This window comes from Coregonus lavaretus (genome assembly GCF_964263955.1).
Source record: "Coregonus lavaretus genome assembly, contig: HAP1_SCAFFOLD_442, whole genome shotgun sequence".
In the NCBI taxonomy this organism is placed as follows: Eukaryota; Metazoa; Chordata; class Actinopteri; order Salmoniformes; family Salmonidae; genus Coregonus; species Coregonus lavaretus.
The window spans coordinates 325,454-348,717 of NW_028166911.1; positions in this window are offsets into that span (position 1 = coordinate 325,454).

The following is a 23,264-nucleotide window of genomic DNA, read 5'->3' on the forward strand; positions in this document are numbered from 1 at the left end:
AAGTGGAACTGAATGGATAAATATCATTTTTGATTTTTTGATTTTTTTCAATATTAGGGTGATGTTGGTATGATTTTATGAATTAAGGGGGGAAGAGGTTAATGTGATTCATACATCAGTTATATATCATTTTTATATTCTTAGTTGATATTGATGGTCAATTTGAAAGTGTTGTTTTGCAAAAGATACTGTTTGGTCTTTCCTTTTCTTTCAGAAGCATTTGGGGGAACATGGGAAGGGACAATATGACTGGAGGAGATGAAACAAGGAGGGTGTGGCCGATTCCATCATCAACAGTCCATTGGAAGAGGAGACTACGGGAGATGAAGTGTAGTGGACTACATTCCAGTGTCTGCAATGAAATATAGACATGTGTAATACATAATTGTGTCATATTCTTAGGTATTAATTTTTGTAGAATGATGTTTGATGTTATTGAATACATGTGAGGATCTTAGATGTTTTTGTTTATTTCGTGAATGCTTAGGGACAGGGAGTTTAAGCAGGGAGAGTTCCACTTTAGGGTCCAATGGGTTGACCAGCCTTAGAGTGGATGTTTTTGGATAGGATTTTGTTTGCAGGGGCTTACATGTTTTATTTTTTTATTTATTTTATTTATTTCACCTTTATTTAACCAGGTAAGCCAGTTGAGAACAGGTTCTCATTTACAACTGCGACCTGGCCAAGATAAAGCAAAGTAGTGCAATAAAAACAACACAGAGTTACATATGGGGTAAAAAAACATAAAGTCAGAAATACAACAGAAAATATATATACAGTGTGTGCAAATGTAGCAAGTTATGGAGGTAAGGCAATAAATAGGCTATAGTGCAGAATAATTACAATAGTATTAACACTGGAATGCTAGATGTGCAAGAGATGATGTGCAAATAGAGATACTGGGGTGCAAAAGAGCAAAATAAATAACAATATAGGGATGAGGTAGTTGGGTGGGCTAATTTCAGATGGGCTGTGTACAGGTGCAGTGATCGGTAAGGTGCTCTGACAACTGATGCTTAAAGTTATTGAGGGAGATAAGAGTCTCCAGCTTCAGAGATTTTTGCAATTCGTTCCAGTCATTGGCAGCAGAGAACTGGAAGGAATGGCGGCCAAAGGAGGTGTTGGCTTTGGGAATGACCAGTGAGATATACCTGCTGGAGCGCAGACTACGGGTGGGTGCTGCTATGGTGACCAATGAGCTTAGATAAGGCGGGGATTTGCCTAGCAGTGATTTATAGATGGCCTGGAGCCAGTGGGTTTGACGACGAACATGTAGTGAGGACCAGCCAACAAGAGCGTACAGGTCACAGTGGTGGGTAGTGTATGGGGCTTTGGAGACAAAACGGATGGCACTGTGATAGACTACATCCAATTTGCTGAGTAGAGTGTTGGAGGCTATTTTGTAAATGACATCGCCGAAGTCAAGGATCGGTAGGATAGTCAGTTTTACGAGGGCATGTTTGGCAGCATGAGTGAAGGAGGCTTTGTTGCGAAATAGGAAGCCGATTCTAGATTTAACTTTGGATTGGAGATTCTTTATGTGAGTCTGGAAGTTGAGTTTACAGTCTAACCAGACACCTAGATATTTGTAGTTGTCCACATACTCTAGGTCAGACCCGTCGAGAGTGGTGATTCTAGTCGGGTGGGCGGGTGCTAGCAGCGTTCGATTGAAAAGCATGCATTTAGTTTTACTAGTGTTTAAGAGCAGTTGAAGGCTACTGAAGGATTGTTGTATGGCATTGAAGCTCGTTTGGAGGTTTGTTAACACAGTGTCCAATGAAGGGCCAGATGTATACAAAATGGTGTCGTCTGCGTAGAGGTGGATCTGAGAGTCACCAGCAGCAAGAGCGACATCATTGATATACACGGAGAAAAGTGTCGGCCCAAGAATTGAACCCTGTGGCACCCCCATAGAGACTGCCATAGGTCCAGACAACAGGCCCTCCGATTTGACACACTGAACTCTATCTGAGAAGTAGTTGGTGAACCAGGCGAGGCAGTCATTTGAGAAACCAAGGCTATTTAGTCTGCCAATAAGAATGCGGTGGTTGACAGAGTCGAAAGCCTTGGCCAGGTCGATGAAGACGGCTGCACAGTACTGTCTATTATCAATCGTGGTTATAATATCGTTTAGGACCTTGAGCGTGGCTGAAGTGCACCCGTGACCAGCTCGGAAACCGGATTGCATAGCAGAGAAGGTACGGTGGTATTCGAAATGGTCGATGATCTGTTTGTTAACTTGGCTTTCGAATACTTTCGAAAGGCAGCGCAGGATGGATATAGGTCTGTAGCAGTTTGGATCTAGAGTGTCACCCCCTTTGAAGAGGGGGATGACCGCGGCAGCTTTCCAATCTCTGGGGATCTCAGACGTTATGAAAGAGAGGTTGAACAGACTAGTAATAGGGGTTGCGACAATTTCGGCGGCTAGTTTTAGAAAGAAAGGGTCCAGATTGTCTAGTCCAGCTGATTTGTAGGGGTCCAGATTTTGCAGCGCTTTCAAAACATCAGCTGTCTGAATTTGTGTGAAGGAGAAGCGGGGGGGGCATGGGCAAGTTGCAGCAGAGGGTTTAGAGTTGGTGGCCGGGTTAGTGGTAGCCAGATGGAAAGCATGGCCAGCTGTAGCAAAATGCTTGTTGAAATTCTCGATTATTGTAGATTTATCGGTGGTGATAGTGTTTCCTAGCCTCAGTGCAGTGGGCAGCTGGGAGGAAGTGCTCTTATTCTCCATGGACTTTACAGTGTCCCAAAACTTTTTGGAGTTAGTGCTACAGGATGCAAATTTCTGTTTGAAAAAGTTAGCCTTTGCTTTCCTGACTGCTTGTGTATATTGGTTCCTAACTTCCCTGAAAAGTTGCATATCGCGGGGGCTATTTGATGCTAATGCTGTACGCCACAGGATGTTTTTGTGCTGGTCAAGGGCAGTCAAGTCTGAGGAGAACCAGGGGCTATATCGGTTCTTAGTTCTGTATTTTTTGAATGGGGCATGTTTATTTAAGATTGAGAGGAAATTACTTTTAAGGAACAACCAGGCATCCTCTACTGACGGAATGAGATCTATATCCATCCAGGATACCTGGGCCAGGTCAATTAGGAAGGCCTCCTCGCTAAAGTGTTTTAGGGAGCGTTTGACAGTGATGAGGGGTGGTCGTTTGACCGCAGACCCGTTACGGACGCAGGCAATAAGGCAGTGATCGCTGAGATCCTGGTTGAAGACAGCTGAGGTGTATTTAGAGGGTATGTTAGTCAGGATGATATCTATGAGGGTACCCATGTTTAAGGATTTAGGGTTGTACCTGGTAGGTTCGTTGATAATTTGCGTGAGGTTGAGGGCATCTAGCTTGGATTGTAGGATGGCTGGGGTATTAAGCATATCCCAATTTAGGTCACCAAGCAGTACAAACTCAGAGGATAAATGGGGGGCAATCAATTCCCATATGGTGTCCAGGGCACAGCTGGGGGCTGAGGGGGGTCTGTAGCAAGCGGCAACAGTGAGAGACTTATTTCTGGAAAGGTGGATTTTTAGAAGTAGAAGCTCAAACTGTTTGGGCACAGACCTGGATAGTATGATAGAGCTCTGCAGGCTATCTCTACAGTAGATTGCAACTCCACCCCCTTTGGCAGTTCTATCTAGACGGAAAATGTTATAGTTGGGGATGGAAATTTCAGAATTTTTGGTGGCATTCCTGAGCCAGGATTCAGACACTGCTAGAACATCAGGGTTGGCAGAGTGTGCTAACGCAGTGAATAACTCAAACTTAGGAAGTAGACTTCTGATATTTATGTGCAAGAAACCAAGACTTTTGCGATTACAGAAGTCATCAAATGATAGCTCCTGGGGAGTAGGAGTGATACTGGGGGCTACAGGGCCTGGGTTAGCCTCTACATCACCAGAGGAACAGAGGAGGACTAGAATAAGGATACGGCTAAAGGCTTTAAGAACTGGTCTTCTAGTGCGTTGGGTACATAGAATAAAGGGGACAGATTTCCGGGTGTTATAGAAAGGATTCAGGGCATTATGTACAGACAAGGATATGGAAGGATATGAGTAAAGTGGAGGTAAACCTAAGCGTTGGGTAACAATGAAAGAGATAGTATCTCTAGAGGCATCAATTGAGTCGGTCTCTGAGTGTATGGGCGGAGGGACAAAGGAGCTAACTAAGGCAGGTTTAGCTAGGCTGGGGGGTCTACAGTGATATTGTACAATTAGAAATAACCGAAACAACAATAAACTAACCATGTTTGGGCTGAGGCTAAACATAAACAGGATGTAGTACCGTAAAAAGGAACAGTCCAGCAGATATCAGCTGTATAAGGTCCGGTGGTGAAGCGCTAGTGAGTAAGAGGCCACGGCTAGCGTGTGCTACGTCCGTTTTGTTGTAGCCAGCTGGTAGCGATGAATCCGGAGTTAAAGGTCCAGTGATTCAGTGATTCCGGCGGAAAAACTGATATGTTCTGGGTCGATAACGCGCTGTGCAGACTGGCCGAATATCCGGTGATCAATGTCCAGTGATTAAAAATTAATCCCGCGGAAAAAAATCCAATATTCTGGGTGCAACACCGCTAGCTGTGGCTAATAGCAAGTAGCTAGTTCAGTAGCTAGTTCAGTTTAGTGAGTAAGAGGCCACGGATAACGTGTGCTAACGGGCCAGGGCTAGCAGATGGATGGAATCTTCGTGGTTAACGTCGTAACCACATCAGACGATTTCGTCGGCAGACCAGTCGTGTAGGATCGGCGGGGCTCCGTGTCAACACTAGATGGTCCCGTCCAGTTGATAGAGAGGTAGATAGCCGGGAGATGGGCCTAGCTCGGGATGATTAGCCAGACCACAGCGTCCGTTTTGTTGTTGTTGTAGCCAGCTGGTAGCGATGAATCCGGAGTTAAAGGTCCAGTGAATCAGTGATTCCGGCAGAAAAACTGATATGTTCTGGGTCGATAACGCGCTGTGCAGACTGGCCGAATATCCGGTGATCAATGTCCAGTGATTAAAATTAATCCCGCGGAAAAATCCAATGATCTGGGTGAAACACCGCTAGCTGTGGCTAGTTAGCTGGCTAGCTAGTTTCAACTGGAGATTCTAGATTCTAGATAAAAGGTAAGTCAATAATAGAATCCGTTCCACATTGAGTGAGGCGGGTTGCAGGAAAGTATATTTTGTAGAAGGATGAAAAGTCTGAAACGGAAATATGTACGAAAAATACAAAAAAACAGGGTATTTACAGGCTATTTACAGACACACGACAGAAACAGGACTGCACTACTTCGCCATCTTGTGTATTTAATTGCATCATAGTTTCAAATGCATTTACATTGTTTATGAGGTTATCTGGAGTACCGAAGGTGGTTGCCTGGGGCAGAGGGACCGTGAGAGAATTTTACTGTCTTGATTGATGGATGGAAGGTTGCCGGACAGTTTTTCGCTCTTACACTTCATAAACAGTTATTCATATTTCATAGTAATGTATTCACACTTCATAAAGATAGTAATGTATTCACACTTCATAAACAGTTATTCATATTTCATAGAAAGGTATTTACACTCTGGAGGAGAATGTTTTTGGTTTAATGTTAAAGATACTCAATAAGATAAATTGTTACTTGTCATAATCCTATTCTGTTTGTTTTCGAGACTTTTAGTTCGTCTCGAAGGGGGGAATGTAGTGTATTGAGATTATGATGGTGTTAAATGTTTTTTAAGTGGAACTGAAAGAATGTTGATTTTAGTATCAAGAGGGAATGTTTTAGTGTAACGCCACATACAACAGACAGGAAGAGTGTTGTAGACAGGGGAGACTGGTGATTGGCCAGAAGAGGGAGCCCATCTTTTTGCATTGTTTATAAATAGGGGTTAAACGATGAAAGGGCAGAGTAGCCATTAGAATTGGAGGACACTGCTCTCCAGACCTCGCAAGTCTGTAAACTTATGCTGTAAGCTTGTGATAATGAATAAAGACTTCTAATCAAGGTACAGCTTAAGCGGACTCCTTTGTTTATCAGCAATAATTGCCACCACTCACTCGATACGACAATGACAAGGAAGGAAAAAGGAGAGGAGTGCTGCTCAGATCACATTAACCAGATCACATTAACCTCTTTGTACAGTGTAATACATTCTTCATTCAAAGACTCAATCATGGACACTCTTACTGACAGTTGTGGCTGCTTCGCGTGATGTATTGTTGTCTCTACCTTCTTGCCCTTTGTGCTGTTGTCTGTGCCCAATAATGTTTGTACCATGTCTTGTGCTGCTACCATGTTCTGCTGCTGCCATGTTGTATTGTGTTGCTACCATGCTGTTTTCATGTTGGGTTGTCACCTTGCTGTGTTGTCGTGTGTTGCTGCCATGCTATGTTGTTGTCTTAGGTCTCTCTTTATGTAGTGTTGTGTTGTCTCTCTTGTTGTGATGTGTGTTTGGTCCTATATTTATATATATACTGTATATCTTTTTTTAAATCCCAGCCCCTGTCCCCGCCGGAGGCCTTTGCCTTTTGGTAGGCCGTCATTGTAAATAATAATTTGTTCTTAACTGACTTGCCTAGTTAAATAAAGGTTAAATAAAATAAATAAAAATAAATAACATGTGTGGCCAACAGGCTGGCCTGAATCATCCACAGCAATAATGGATTCCTTTTATACTTGGACACACCAGATGTGACTTTATCAAACAGCATTATGACTATCACCATTCACTCTCACTCTCTGACGCTCATGGCTACTGTATGTTGGAGTTAAACCTGTCTCGGCTACACTCAACCACTTTGGGGACACAAAGGGGGCCGGGGAATAGGAGAAAGTGGTTTGGCTTTTTCAGGAAGGACAATAGAGATGGAATAGAGAGGGTGAGACGGCACCATGTGTCCAGAGTGACTGCTGACATGTCCCATCATCATTCTGTTATATCACCTACGTCAGTGTGCTGCACCATGACATGTGACCGAGTTATTTGACTGCCTAGAATAAACTAGTGTGGGACCAGGTGCTGGAGGTGGAAGGCTTTTCTTATGTCTTCCACTGTAAAGTGGGGAATATAGTTAACATCATCTTTTCAAGTTATCCTTTATTTAGGTAGTATTTTCACAGGTTTTGAGACGGTATTGAGAAGAAGTAAGATGGTAAGCAGAATAAGCTGGTTCCCTACGTCCCTCAATCAATGAACCAATCAATATAAAATGTATTGAGATTGAGAGAGAAAGAGAGAGAGAGAGAGAGAGAGATAGACAGCAGGTCCGGGACAAGGTAGCACAAACGTTGAACAGGTCAGGGTTCCATTGCCGCGGGCAGAACAGCAGCACTACAAGGTAGCACCCTCCCAGGCCTGGCTGTCTCCGTCTCTACTGAACGTACAGTGATAATGTTCTGGTCTTTTTAATCAATCCCTGCCTGTAATATTCCTAACTGAAGGTCTGGTGATCCTAGCAGACACTGTGTCCCAAATGACATCATGTTCACTATTTAATGCACAATTGTTGACCAGGGCCCATAGGGCTCCATGTAGGGAAAAGGGTGTCATTCATGACGCTTTCACTGAGCTTATGAAAGCAGCCCAGACACATTTCACATCTGGCTCAATGTTGACTTAACTGATGTTCTCCAGATCACATTCACATTGCCTTCAGGTGTTTGGTTATGAGTCAGCTATCAATCTCTCATTCTGTCCTTCTTAGTTCTCCTATAAGCTGAGAATGCAAGCCTGAATGGAGATGCTGATGTAAAATGAGGATTTAATTATTCTGTTTTTTTATTAGGATAATATGTGTATTAAGTGTTTGTTCTTTTTGAAGGTTTTGTGAATAACTTTCAAAAACATATTATGAGAACATTAGAATAGTATATAATTATATTCACAATTATCCATGTAAACACTATTATCCTAATGAGTCTACTGCTCAGGTGCAGGCTGGGAGACGATGCTGATAGGCTGAGCGATTAGAATCTGACTATATTACTAATCCATGTGGGTATGGTTTCAACTGCTGCTGGGGGACCTGTATTTGACATTTTGCTTAGCAGAGCAGTGTTATGGTTACGTGTGGCCACCACAGCCTGTGTGAATAGAGGATGTACCTGTTACAGAGCAGTGTTACGGGTTACGTGTGGCCACCACAGCCTGTTTGAGGATAGAATGTAGCAGTGTCATGGGTTATGTACACTGCTCAAAAAAATAAAGGGAACACTTAAACAACACAATGTAACTCCAAGTCAATCACCCTTCTGTGAAATCAAACTGTCCACTTAGGAAGCAACACTGATTGACAATACATTTCACATGCTGTTGTGCAAATGGAATAGACAACAGGTGGAAATTATAGGCAATTAGCAAGACACCCCCAATAAAGGACTGGTTTTGCAGGTGGTGACCACAGACCACTTCTCAGTTCCTATGCTTCCTGGCTGATGTTTTGGTCACTTTTGAATGCTGGTGGTGCTTTCACTCTAGCGGTAGCATGAGACGGAGTCTACAACCAACACAAGTGGCTCAGGTAGTGCAGCTCATCCAGGATGGCACATCAATGCGATCTGTGGCAAGAAGGTTTGCTGTGTCTGTCAGCGTAGTGTCCAGAGCATGGAGGCGCTACCAGGAGACAGGCCAGTACATCAGGAGACGTGGAGGAGGCCGTAGGAGGGCAACAACCCAGCAGCAGGACTGCTACCTCCACCTTTGTGCAAGGAGGAGCATTAGGAGCACTGCCAGAGCCCTGCAAAATGACCTCCAGCAGGCCACAAATGTGCATGTGTCTGCTCAAACGGTCAGAAACAGACTCCATGAGGGTGGTATGAGGGCCCGACGTCCACAGGTGGGGGTTGTGCTTACAGCCCAACACCGTGCAGGACGTTTGGCATTTGCCAGAGAACACCAAGATTGGCAAATTCGCCACTGGCGCCCTGTGCTCTTCACAGATGAAAGCAGGTTCACACTGAGCACATGTGACAGACGTGACAGAGTCTGGAGACGCCGTGGAGAACGTTCTGCTGCCTGCAACATCCTCCAGCATGACCGGTTTGGCAGTGGGTCAGTCATGGTGTGGGGTGGCATTTCTTTGGGGGGCCGCACAGCCCTCCATGTGCTCGCCAGAGGTAGCCTGACAGCCATTAGGTACCGAGATGAGATCCTCAGACCCCTTGTGAGACCATATGCTGGTGCGGTTGGCCCTGGGTTCCTCCTAATGCAAGACAATGCTAGACCTCATGTGGCTGGAGTGTGTCAGCAGTTCCTGCAAGAGGAAGGCATTGATGCTATGGACTGGCCCGCCCATTCCCCAGACCTGAATCCAATTGAGCACATCTGGGACATCATGTCTCGCTCCATCCACCAATGCCACGTTGCACCACAGACTGTCCAGGAGTTGGCGGATGCTTTAGTCCAGGTCTGGGAGGAGATCCCTCAGGAGACCATCTGCCACCTCATCAGGAGCATGCCCAGGCGTTGTAGGGAGGTCATACAGGCACGTGGAGGCCACACACACTACTGAGCCTCATTTTGACTTGTTTTAAGGACATTACATCAAAGTTGGATCAGCCTGTAGTGTGGTTTTCCACTTTAATTTTGAGGGTGACTCCAAATCCAGACCTCCATGGGTTGATCAATTTGATTTCCATTGATCATTTTTGTGTGATTTTGTTGTCAGCACATTCAACTATGTAAAGAAAAAAGTATTTAATAAGATTATTTCATTCATTCAGATCTAGGATGTGTTATTTTAGTGTTCCCTTTATTTTTTTGAGCAGTGTATATGTGGCCACAGCAGCCTGTGGGAAAAGGATGTACCTTCAGGTCTGTTCCTGCCGCTGTTCTGTTCTACTATTCAACCCTTCCCCCTCCTCTTCCTACTTCAGGGATGGAGACTTTGTGTACAAGGCTGCCCCTCGCCTCCTACGTGTGTTCCTACCAAACAATGTACCCACTTGGTTCCGTCTGTAAGAAATGTTTTGTTCCTGTGCATATTAATAGATGGACGGAATTACATGCGGAAGAGTTTTGAACAAAATGGCCGCCCTAAACAAAAACTGTCATTGCCCCCCTCAGACAAGAACAGTTTATTCTCACTTCTGAATCATCCATTGAGGCTCACTAATCTGGGCTTTTAACCTTGCACTGAATTTTGTGATTGTTCTTCTTTCGTGCAAAATAAATATACAACTGGTTTCTGTTCTAGATTACAACTGGTTTTTGATTAAAGATTACAACTGGTTTCTGTTACAGATTACAACTGGTCTCTGATTACAGATTACAACTGGTCTCTGATTACAGATTACAACTGGTCTCTGATTCTCTGATTACAGATTACAACTGGTCTCTGATTACAGATTACAACTGGTCTCTGATTACAGATTACAACTGGCCTCTGTTACAGATTACAAATGTTCTCTGTTACAACCAGATCAAGTATTTCTTCACATTTTTCATTATGAGATCAAGATCTCATATTTGGTTGTTATCTGGCCAGATCAGGTTACAACCAGATAAACATGTTTTTTTCTGGTTGGTAAAAATTAGATTGCCTAAATGGTAGCTTTGTTCTCATCTTAAATACCATATAAATTATATTTTCCAAGTAGCCCACACTGAGCACGACCAAACAACCAAATCAGATACAGTAAGTTTTGCATACTAGAACAACAGCAATGGATGGGGAAACTGGAAAGAAAACCACAACCATCCTGGCCTACTGGAGTTGTAATCACAAGAAAATTGATTCTGTCAACTTTCTTTGCATCGTCAACTTGATTGTTTGGATGTCTTGCAGTTTGATCCGGTTTGATAGTGCTCACACTTCCTCACCAAAACAAACCAGATAAGATTAATACTTCAGCTAAATCTTATAAGACCAACACATGGCCTGTTGTCCCATACGCATGGCCTGTTGCATGGCCATGATACCACTAAAGTCTTCTCGCAATGTGAATGAGAACCAAAATCACTTGGAGAGCAAACAGCCACTCTCAACATTCAGTTAACATTCATATTCATAATTTTTCATAGAACACTTGATGACTAATTGTGTAGAGATGAAAGAAGTAATGTCTACATTCTCATCGATGGGGCTGTAGTGGAACAGGTTGAGAGCTTCAAGTTCCTTGGTGTCCACATCACCAATGAACTATCATGGTCCAAACACACCAAGACAGTCGTGAAGAGGGCACGACAAAGCCTATTCCCCCTCAGGAGACTGAAAAGATTCGGCATGGGTCCTCAGATCCTCAAACAATTCTACAGCTGCACCATCGAGAGCATCCTGACTGGTTGCATCACCGCCTGGTATGGCAACTGCTTGGCCTCCAGAGGGTAGTGCGTACGGCCCAGTACATCACTGGGGACAAGCTTCGTGCCATCCAGGACCTCTATTCAAGGCGGTATCAGAGGAAGGCCCTCAAAATTGTCAAAGACTCCAGCCACCCTAGTCATAGACTGTTCTCTCTGCTACCGCACGGCAAGCGGTACCAGAGTGCCAAGTCTAGGTCCAAAAGACTTCTCAACAGCTTCTACCCCCAAGCCATAAGACTCCTGAACAGCTAAGCATGGCTACCCGGACTATTTGCACTGCCCCCCCCCACCCCATCTTTTTACGCTGCTGCTACTCTGTTAATTATTTATGCATAGTCACTTTAACTCTACCCACATGTACATATTACTTCAACTACCTCAACTAGCCGGTGCCCCCGCACATTGACTCTGCACCGGTACCCCCCTGTATATAGCCTCCCTACTGTTATTTTATTTTACTTCTGCTCTTTTTTACTCAATACTTTTTTGTTGTTGTTTTATTTTACTTTTTTATTAAAAATAAATGCACTGTTGGTTAAGGGCTGTAAGTAAGCATTTCACTGTAATGTCTGCACCTGTTGTATTCGGCACATGTGGCCAATAAAATTGTATTTTATTTGATTTGATTTACAGCGCTGTAATGCTCCACACAAGACAACGTTTCAATTCCACTGTGATCTTTGTCAGCACCTTACAATTGGATGTGCGTATTTAGCCTTTTTCTAGTGGTATAGAGCTCCATTGGGAGCGGTATGTATTCTCTGATGTTGAGCTGTTTCATCTACAACCCATTCCCCCCTGTCAGTCCCTCCTTCTCAGCCCAGACACAGTCTGTCCCATCCATGACTCATACTGTAATGTGCTGTACACTCTCTGCTTTCCTTCAAAAGGGGGTTTGGATTACCCAGACCAGCCCTTCTCTATCTCTCTCTTTCTCTGTGTCTCACAGCGGTAAACAGCCAAATACAGCTTTGGCTTATTTTGTTTTCACATAGACTACAAAACACATTCGGAAAAGATGTTGAGGGGAAACTATCACATTTTGAAAAACTGAGCTCCGTGTCTCTCCACACGCACACTCACTCGTCTACACACATTACCTCTCTGAAATTACTGTTCGAAATCCTGTTCCCCGCTCCTCGCCACCCAATGATCCCATCTCGCCAGTCTATGGGATTACCCAGCAGGCCTACTATAATAATAATAATAATATGCCATTTAGCAGACGCTTTTATCCAAAGCGACTTACAGTCATGCGTGCATACATTTTTTGTGTATGGGTGGTCCCGGGGATCGAACCCACTACCTTGGCGTTACAAGCGCCGTGCTCTACCAGCTGAGCTACAGAGGACCACTACTGATGGCGTGTCTGTGGAACACAGCGTTCTCATAACTCAACATGTTTTATAATCTGTTTCTTTGAATCCTCTTCTTCTTTCAAAGGGGATCCACACTTTGTTGTAGCGTCGTACATCACATTGTGCATGGTGTTATTCAGACTGGTATATGAATGACTAGGATAATAGGGATATACTTGTGCCTTATTCCCAACTGGTGATTGGATACATGGATTAGCTATAGTGTGGGTGAGACAGAGCACCATGTTCTTGTACATCTGCAAGCAAAGGATAGGATCATTGTGTCTGTCTCTTGCTTGCACATACAGATGTAGGATCTTAATTTGAGCCAGTTGTGGATTATAATTAATGGACATTTTTGTAGGGGTTGATACATTTTTCCGTAGGGCAAATCAAGTCTGAAATCCAGTCTCAAACAGGAAATGACCAACTTTAGAAGCCTTTTAAAAATCAAATACACTACTTGTTTGCATTTCCTGCTTTGCATGAAGGTTCTCAGCAACAAAAGAGTGATCAAATTAAGATCCTACATCTGTACAGTTTCTAAGGTTTGAATATTGAAAACAAACAGACAATTTACATACCACACACACACACAAATGCACACAAAAACACGCACACACACAACCAACCCCATCACACACAAGTTAACACAACCCCTCTCCCACATACACACACACACCTCCAACTGTTCTCCTTTGCTTGTCCTCTCCCATTATCCACCTCAGTGGAGGCTGGTGAGGGGAGGGCGGCTCATAGTCATGGCCGAAATGGAACGAATGGAACTGTATCAAACACATAGAAGGAAGGGTTTCATGTATTTGATACTGTTCCATTAATTCCATTCAAGGCCATACTTAAGGGGTTTTACGGTAGTATGAAGGCATGTATGGCAGAAAGAGTCTCTGGTTACCATGTAGACCTGATTTACTCACAATGTCTCAAAGAGATCGCATTTATTATATTAGTATATTATATGTATTATATACATTCAAGACAGAAGAAACAAATTGATTAAGAAAAGAATAAAACAATTTTCTTTTAGTTACCTTTTTCTCAACTTGTTTCTATTACTTTCTAGCATGTTAAGCTAATTTACAGAGTAGTTAGCTAGCTTGTCAGCTAGTTTTGTTGCCATATATTGTGCACCTTCCATTGTTTAGCTTAGTCGCTAGCTAGCTGGTTGATTTTTTTATTTTGCAACCAGGACAGAGGAAAGCAACAATCACCTCCACAAATGTTGTTTACATTCATATCCATCCATACTGAATGATGCACTTAAGGGACCTTATTGGCACCCTTAACTTCTTAACTTAATTTAAGGGGGACATTTTACTTAAGATGTTTTATGCAACCGGGACCCTTTTTAATCAATCCCTGCCTGTAATATTCCTAAGAGAAGGTCTGGTGATCCTAGCAGACAGTGTGTCCCAAATGACACCCTGTTCACTATTTAATGCATGATTGTTGACTAGGGCCCGTAGGGCTCCATGTAGGGAAAAGGGTGTCATTCATGACGCTTTCACTGAGCTTATGAAAGCAGCCCAGACACATTTCACATCTGGCTCAGTGTTGACTTCACTCTTGTTCTCCAGATCACATTCACATTGCCTTCAGGTGTTTGGTTATTAGTCAGCTATCAATCTCTCATTTTGTCCTTCTTAGTTCTCCTATAAGCTGAGAATGCAAGCCTGAATTGAGATTTTGATGTAAAATGAGGATTTAATTATTGTGTTTTTTTATTAGGAAAAGAGGTGTATTAAACTGCTCTAATCTGCTTCTAATCCACGTGTGTATGGCAGAGCAGTGTTATGTTTCATGTGTGGCCACCACAGCCTTTTGAAGATAGAATGTACAGTGCCTTGCAAAAGTGTTCATCCACCTTTGCGTTTTTCCTATTTTGTTGCATTACAACCTGTAATTTAAATGGATTTTTATTTGGATTTCATGTAATGGACATACACAAAATAGTCCAAATTGGTGAAGTGAAATGAAAAACATAACTTGTTTCAAAATATTCTAAAGAATAAATAACGGACAATTGAAGCGTACATACAGTGGGGGAAAAAAGTATTTAGTCAGTCACCAATTGTGCAAGTTCTCCCACTTAAAAAGATGAGAGAGGCCTGTAATTTTCATCATAGGTACACGTCAACTACGACTGACAAAATGAGAAAAAAAAATCCAGAAAATCACATTGTAGGATTTTTAATGAATTTATTTGCAAATTATGGTGGAAAATAAGTATTTGGTCAATAACAAAAGTTTCTCAATACTTTGTTATATACCCTTTGTTGGCAATGACACCGGTCAAACGTTTTCTGTAAGTCTTCACAAGGTTTTCGCACACTGTTGCTGGTATTTGGCCCATTCCTCCATGCAGATCTCCTCTAGAGCAGTGATGTTTTGGGGCTGTCGCTGGGCAACACGGACTTTCAACTGCTTCCAAAGATTTTCTATGGGGTTGAGATCTGGAGACTGGCTAGGCCAATCCAGGACCTTGAAATGCTTCTTACGAAGCCACTCCTTCATTGCCCGGGCGGTGTGTTTGGGATCATTGTCATGCTGAAAGACCCAGCCACGTTTCATCTTCAATGCCCTTGCTGATGGAAGGAGGTTTTCACTCAAAATCTCACGATACATGGCCCCATTCATTCTTTCCTTTACATGGATCAGTCGTCCTGGTCCCTTTGCAGAAAAACAGCACCAAAGCATGATGTTTCCACCCCCATGCTTCACAGTAGGTATGGTGTTCTTTGGATGCAACTCAGCATTCTTTGTCCTCCAAACACGACGAGTTGAGTTTTTACCAAAAAGTTATATTTTGGTTTCATCTGACCATATGCCATTCTCCCAATCCTCTTCTGGATCATCCAAATGCACTCTAGCAAACTTCAGACGGGCCTGGACATGTACTGGCTTAAGCAGGGGGACACGTCTGGCACTGCAGGATTTGAGTCCCTGGCGGCGTAGTGTGTTACTGATGGTAGGCTTTGTTACTTTGGTCCCAGCTCTCTGCAGGTCATTCACTAGGTCCCCCCGTGTGGTTCTGGGATTTTTGCTCACCGTTCTTGTGATCATTTTGACCCCACGGGGTGAGATCTTGCGTGGAGCCCCAGATCGAGGGAGATTATCAGTGGTCTTGTATGTCTTCCATTTCCTAATAATTGCTCCCACAGTTGATTTCTTCAAACCAAGCTGCTTACCTATTTCAGATTCAGTCTTCCCAGCCTGGTGCAGGTCTACAATTTTGTTTCTGGTGTCCTTTGACAGCTCTTTGTTCTTGGCCATAGTGGAGTTTGGAGTGTGACTGTTTGAGGTTGTGGACAGGTGTCTTTTGTACTGATAACAAGTTCAAACAGGTGCCATTGATACAGGTAACAAGTGGAGGACAGAGGAGCCTCTTAAAGAAGAAGTTACAGGTCTGTGAGAGCCAGAAATCTTGCTTGTTTGTAGGTGACCAAATACTTATTTTCCACCATAATTTGCAAATAAATTCATAAAAAATCCTACAATGTGATTTTCTGGATTTTTCTTTCTCAATTTGTCTGTCATAGTTGACGTGTACCTATGATGAAAATTACAGGCCTCTCTAATCTTTTTAAGTGGGAGAACTTGCACAATTGGTGGCTGACTAAATACTTTTTTCCCCACTGTATGTATTCACCCAATTTGCTATGAAGCCCCTAAATAAGATCTGGTGCAACCAATTACCTTCAGAAGTCACATAATTAGTTAAATAAAGTCCACCTGTGTGCAATCTAAGTGTCAAATGATCTGTCACAAGATCTCAGTATATATACACCTGTTCTGAAAGGCCCCAGAGTCTGCAACACCACTAAGCAAGGGGCACCACCAAGCAAGCGGCACCATGAAGACCAAGGAGCTCTCTCCAAACAGGTTACAAAATTGAAAGAATATGGCACCACAACAAACCTGCCAAGAGAGGGCCACCCACCAAAACTCACGGGCTAGGCAAGGAGGGCATTAATCAGAGAGGCAACAAAGAGACCAAAGATAACCCTGAAGTAGCTGCAAAGCTCCACAGCGGAGATTGGAGTATCTGTCCATAGCACCACTTTAAGCCGTACACTCCACAGAGCTGGGATTTACGGAAGAGTGGGCAGAAAAAAAAACATTGCTTGAAGAAAAAAATAAGCAAACACATTTGATGTTCACCAAAAGCCATGTGGGAGACTCCCCAAACATATGGAAGAAGGTACTCTGGTCAGATGAGACAAAAATTTAGCTTTTTGGGCATCAAAGAAAACGCAATGTCTGGCGCAAACCCAACACCTCTCATCACCCCGAGAACACCATCCCCACAGTGAAGCATGGTGGTGGCAGCATCATGCTGTGGGGATGTTTTCATCGGCAGGGACTGGGAAACTGGTCAGAATTGAAGGAATGATGGATGGCGCTAAATACAGGGAAATTCTTGAGGGAAACCTGTTTCAGTCTTCCAGAGATTTGAGACTGGGATGGAGGTTCACCTTCCAGCAGGACAATGACCCTAAGCATACTGCTAAAGCAACACTCGAGTGGTTTAAGGGGAAATATTTAAATGTCTTGTAATGGCCTAGTCAAAGCCCAGACCTCAATCCAATTGAGAATCTGTGGTATGACTTAAAGATTGCTGTACACCAGCGGAACCCATCCAACTTGAAGGAGCTGGAGCAGTTTTGCTTTGAAGAATGGGCAAAAATCCCAGTGGCTAGATGTGCCAAGCTTATAGAGACATACCCCAAGAGACTTGCAGCTGTAATTGCTGCAAAAGGTGGCTCTACAAAGTATTGACTTTGGGGGGGGGGGGGGTGAATAGTTATGCATGCTAAGTTTCTCTGTTTTTTTGTCTTATTTCTTGTTTGTTTCACAATAAACATTATTTTGCATCTTCAAAATGGTAGGCATGTTGTGTAAATCAAATTATACAAACCCCCAAAAACTCAATTTTAATTCCAGGTTGCAAGGCAACAAAATAGGAAAAATGCCAAGGGGGGTGAATACTTTCGCAAGCCACTGTAGCAGTGTAATGGGGTATGTATATGTGACCACAGCAGCCTGTGTGAGTAGAGGATGTACAATGTGTTCGGAAAGTTCAGACCACTTTTTCCACATTTTGTTACAGCCTTATTCTAAATTGGATTACATTTTTTCCCTCAATATACACACTATACCCCATAATACAAAGCAAAAACAGGATTTTAGAAAGAAGAATCAAATGTATAAAAAAAAAGAAACGGAAATATGACATTTGCATAAGTATTCAGACCCTTTACTCAGTACTTTGTTGAAGCACCTTTGGCAGCGATTACAGCCTTGAGTCTTCTTTGGTATGACGCTACAAGCTTTGCACACCTGTATTTGGGGAGTCTCCCATTCTTTTCTTCAGATCCTCTCAAGCTCTGTCAGGTTGGATGGGGAGCGTCGCAGCACAGCTACTTTCAGGTCTCTCCTGAGATGTTCGATCGGGTTCAAGTCCAGGCTCTGGCTGGCCACTCAAGGACATTCAGAGACTTGTCCCGAAGCCACTCCTGCATTGTCTTGGCTGTGTGCTTAGGAACGTTGTCCTGTTGGAAGGTGAACCTTCGCCCCAGTATGAGGTCCTGAGCGCTCTGGAGCAGGTTTTCATCAAGGATCTCTCTGCACTGTGCTCCCTCGTTCATCTTTCCCTCGATCCTGACTAGTCTCCCAGTCCTTCCCGCTGAAAAATTTCCCCACAGCAAAATGCTGCCACCACCATGCTTCACCGTAGGGATGGTGCCAGGTTTCCTCCAGACGTGAAGCTTGGCATTCATGCCAAAGACTTCAATCTTGGTTTCATCAGACCAGAGAATCTTGTTTCTCAGGGTCAGAATCCTTTAGGTGCCTTTTGGCAAACTCCAAGCAGGCTTCTGTCTGGCCACTCTACCATAAAGGCCTGATTGGTGGAGTGCTGCAGAGATGGTTGTCCTTCTGGAAGGTTCCCCCGTATCCACAGAGGAACTCTGGAGCTCTGTCAGAGTGACCATCAGGTTCTTGGTCACCTCCCTGACCAAGGCCCTTCTCCCCTGATTGCTCAGTTTTGTCGGGCGGCCAGCTCTAGGTAGAGTCTTTATGGTTCCAAACTTCTTCCATTTAAGAATGATGGAGGCCACTGTGTTCTTGGGGACCTTCAATGCTGCAGAAATGTTTGGTACCCTTACCCAGATCTGTGCCTCGACACAATCCTGTCTCAGAGCTCTACGGACAATTCCTTTGACCTCATGGCTTGTTTTTTTTCTGTGGAATAGTTAAAATATGTGGAACGGCCGGGGGTCCACGAGGAGAGAGTTGAGAGCCCCTGGTCTACAGGGTGACCCTGTTTAAACCCATTGAAGGAAGGGCTTTTCTCTTTTCTCTTTTCTCTTTTCTCTTTTCTCTTTTCTCTCTCATTTCACCATTAACTATGACCTATCACAAATCAGTTTTGTTGATGTGATGGTTATTAAGGACAAAACCTCCCTCTCTACAGATCTCTATAGGAAACCTACGGACAGGAACACCCTCCTTAGAGGTGACAGCTTTCATCCACGTCCACTTATTAAGTCTCCCTATAAGTCAATTCAGTCACATCAGAAGAATATGCAGCTCTGATGCTTCTTACCAGAAACAGACTACGCACCTCACACAAAGGTTTAAGGAAAGGGGGTACAAAGACAATTGGGTAAAACATGCCAATTATCGTGTTGAAGGACTTACACAGTTGGAAAGCGAAAAGGGAAACTTTCTTGGACAAGGTTCCGGAGGGAATTACAAATGTGGCCAAAGTGCTCAATGCAGCTTCACGTACAAATGCAACTCATTTACCCACCCCCGCACAGGACAAAGATTTAAGATCAAAGGCCTGATTACCTGTCCACCAATGTTACTTACATGTTGAAATGTCCTTGTGGTCTGTCTTACATAGGGAAACCCTGTAGAAGCTTTAAGACACGGATCAGTGAGCACCGCAGCAATATACGGTTGCTGTTCATTTGGTACAAGCTGGACATCCTATTAGTTCTTTGAGATACATTGGAATAGAAATGGTCAAGATGTCACGCAGGGGAGGGGACATTGAGAGGAAACTTCTTCAAAGGGAATCTTTCTGGAGCCACAGGCTCAACACACTGTCTCCTCTTGGCCTTGACTTGAAACCGTTTTTATAGTTTCAAAATGTCCAAATGGTGTGTTTAAAAAAAATCCTAATTTAATATTGTATGTGTATGTATATTACTGTAAATATTGATCACATTCCTTGTGTATGATCATATATTTTGATACATTGAATGTTAATAATGTGAACCTATGCTATACATTTTTTTACCTCTTGTTTCAGGAAGTGATGTCACTGAGTACTGCCCCTGTATATAGGACCTGCCACCCCCACCTGCGATATGGATGCCTGATAAAGACCTAAGGGTCGAAACGTTGTTATAAATAAATATCACCTGGGAGCATGAGCAGCAGTGTGCTGCATTTTCCTTTCTGTTTTCCAAAGAAGTTGAACTAACACAATCTAAGTCTCCTCCGGGCATGTTGAAGAAGTTGAACTAACACAACTTAAATCTCCCCCAGGCATGTTATCGACATGACACAGCAGCTGTCTCTTCCTATACACACAGGGTCAGGTGGGGTTGGTCAGCAGATAGCTTTAAGTCAACCATCTCAGTATAGAATCAACACTAACTTTAACCTTCATCCTTAAACCCTTAGAACCATATTTACTCAAAACTATATAACACCACATTGGCCCCACTCTATGTATGTCACGAAACAGCAAGATAACGTCGAATCAAAGGCCCTGTCCAGAAACAACCCCTAGACTCTACCTACCTAAAGGCTTTACCTACCTAAAGGCTCTACCCTCCTAAACGCTCTACTCACCTAAAGGCTCTACCTACCTAAAGGCTCTACCCTCCTAAAGGCTCTATCTACCTAAAGGCTCTACCCACCTAAAGGCTCTACCCACCTAAAGGCTCTACATACCTAAAGGCTCTACCCTCCTAAAGGCTCTATCTACCTAAAGGCTCTACCCACCTAAAGGCTCTACCTACCTAAAGGCTCTACCCTCCTAAAGGCTCTACCTACCTAAAGGCTCTACCCACCTAAAGGCTCTACCTACCTAAAGGCTCTACCCTCCTAAAGGCTCTACCTACCTAAAGGCTCTACCCACCTAAAGGTTCTACCTACCTAAAGGCTCTATCCTCCTAAAGGCTCTACCTACCTAAAGGCTCTACCTACCTAAAGGCTCTACCCTCCTAAAGGCTCTACCCACCTAAAGGCTCTACCTACCTAAAGGCTCTACCATCCTAAAGGCTCTACCCACCTAAAGGCTCTACCTACCTAAAGGCTCTACCTACCTAAAGGCTCTACCTACCTAAAGGCTTTACCCTCCTAAAGGCTCTACCTACCTAAAGGCTCTACCTACCTAAAGGCTCTACCTACCTAAAGGCTCTATCCACCTGAAGGCTCTACCTACCTAAAGGCTCTACTCTCCTTAAAGGCACTCCCCACCTAAAGGCTCTACCCTCCTAAAGGCTCTATCTACCTAAAGGCTCTACCCTCCTAAAGGCTCTACCTACCTAAAGGCTCTACCTACCTAATGGCTCTACCCACCTAAAGGCTCTACCTACCTAAAGGCTCTACCCTCCTAAAGGCTCTACCTACCTAAAGGCTCTACCCCTCTAAAGGCTCTACCTACCTAAAGGCTCTCCCCGCCTAAAGGCACTACCCTCCTAAAGGCTCTACCCACCTAAAGGCTCTACCTACCTAAAGGCACTACCTACATAAAGGCTCTACCTACCTAAAGGCTCAACCCTCCTAAAGGCTCTACCCACCTAAATGCTCTCCCCACCTAAAGGCACTACCTACCTAAAGGCTCTACCTACCTAAAGGCTATACCTACCTAAAGGCACTACCTACCTAAAGGCTCTACCTACCTAAAGGCTCTACCCTCCTAAAGGCTCTACCTACCTAAAGGCTCTACCCACATAAAGGCTCTACCCACCTAAAGGCTCTACCTACCTAAAGGCTCTACCCTCCTAAAGGCTCTATCTACCTAAAGGCTCTACCCACCTAAAGGCTCTACCCACCTAAAGGCTCTACCTACCTAAAGGCTCTACCCTCCTAAAGGCTCTACCTACCTAAAGGCTCTACCCACCTAAAGGCTCTACCTACCTAAAGGCTCTACCCTCCTAAAGGCTCTACCTACCTAAAGGCTCTACCCACCTAAAGGTTCTACCTACCTAAAGTCTATACCCTCCTAAAGGCTCTACCTACCTAAAGGCTCTACCTACCTAAAGGCTCTACCCTCCTAAAGGCTCTACCCACCTAAAGGCTCTACCTACCTAAAGGCTCTACCCTCCTAAAGGCTCTACCCACCTAAAGGCTCTACCTACCTAAAGGCTCTACCTACCTAAAGGCTCTACCTACCTAAAGGCTTTACCCTCCTAAAGGCTCTACCTACCTAAAGGCTCTACCTACCTAAAGGCTCTACCTACCTAAAGGCTATATCCACCTGAAGGCTCTACCTACCTAAAGGATCTACTCTCCTTAAAGGCACTCCCCACCTAAAGGCTCTACCCTCCTAAAGGCTCTACCTACCTAAAGGCTCTACCCTCCTAAAGGCTCTACCCTCCTAAAGGCTCTACCTACCTAAAGGCTCTACCTACCTAAAGGCTCTCCCCGCCTAAAGGCACTACCCTCCTAAAGGCTCTACCTACCTAAAGGCTCTACCCTCCTAAAGGCTCTACCCACCTAAAGGCTCTCCCCACCTAAAGGCACTACCTACCTAAAGGCTCTACCTACCTAAAGGCTATACCTACATAAAGGCACTACCTACCTAAAGGCTCTACCTACCTAAAGGCTCTACCTACCTAAAGGCTCGACCCTCCTAAAGGCTCTACCTACCTAAAGGCTCTACCTACCTAAAGGCTCTCCCCGCCTAAAGGCACTACCCTCCTAAAGGCTCTACCCACCTAAAGGCTCTACCTACCTAAAGGCACTACCTACATAAAGGCTCTACCTACCTAAAGGCTCGACCCTCCTAAAGGCTCTACCCACCTAAAGGCTCTCCCCACCTAAAGGCACTACCTACCTAAAGGCTCTACCTACCTAAAGGCTCTCCCCACCTAAAGGCACTACCTACCTAAAGGCTCTACCTACCTAGAGGCTCTATCTACCTAAAGGCTCGACCATCCTAAAGGCTCTACCCACCTAAAGGCTCTCCCCGCCTAAAGGCTCTACCTACCTAAAGGCTCTACCTACCTAAAGGCTCTACCCTCCTAAAGGCTCTACCTACCTAAAGGCTCTACCCACCTAAAGGTTCTACCTACCTAAAGGCTCTACCTACCTAAAGGCTCTACCTACCTAAAGGCTCTACCCTCCTAAAGGCTCTACCCACCTAAAGGCTCTACCTACCTAAAGGCTCTACCCTCCTAAAGGCTCTACCCACCTAAAGGCTCTACCTACCTAAAGGCTCTACCTACCTAAAGGCTCTACCTACCTAAAGGCTTTACCCTCCTAAAGGCTCTACCTACCTAAAGGCTCTACCTACCTAAAGGCTCTACCTACCTAAAGGCTATATCCACCTGAAGGCTCTACCTACCTAAAGGATCTACTCTCCTTAAAGGCACTCCCCACC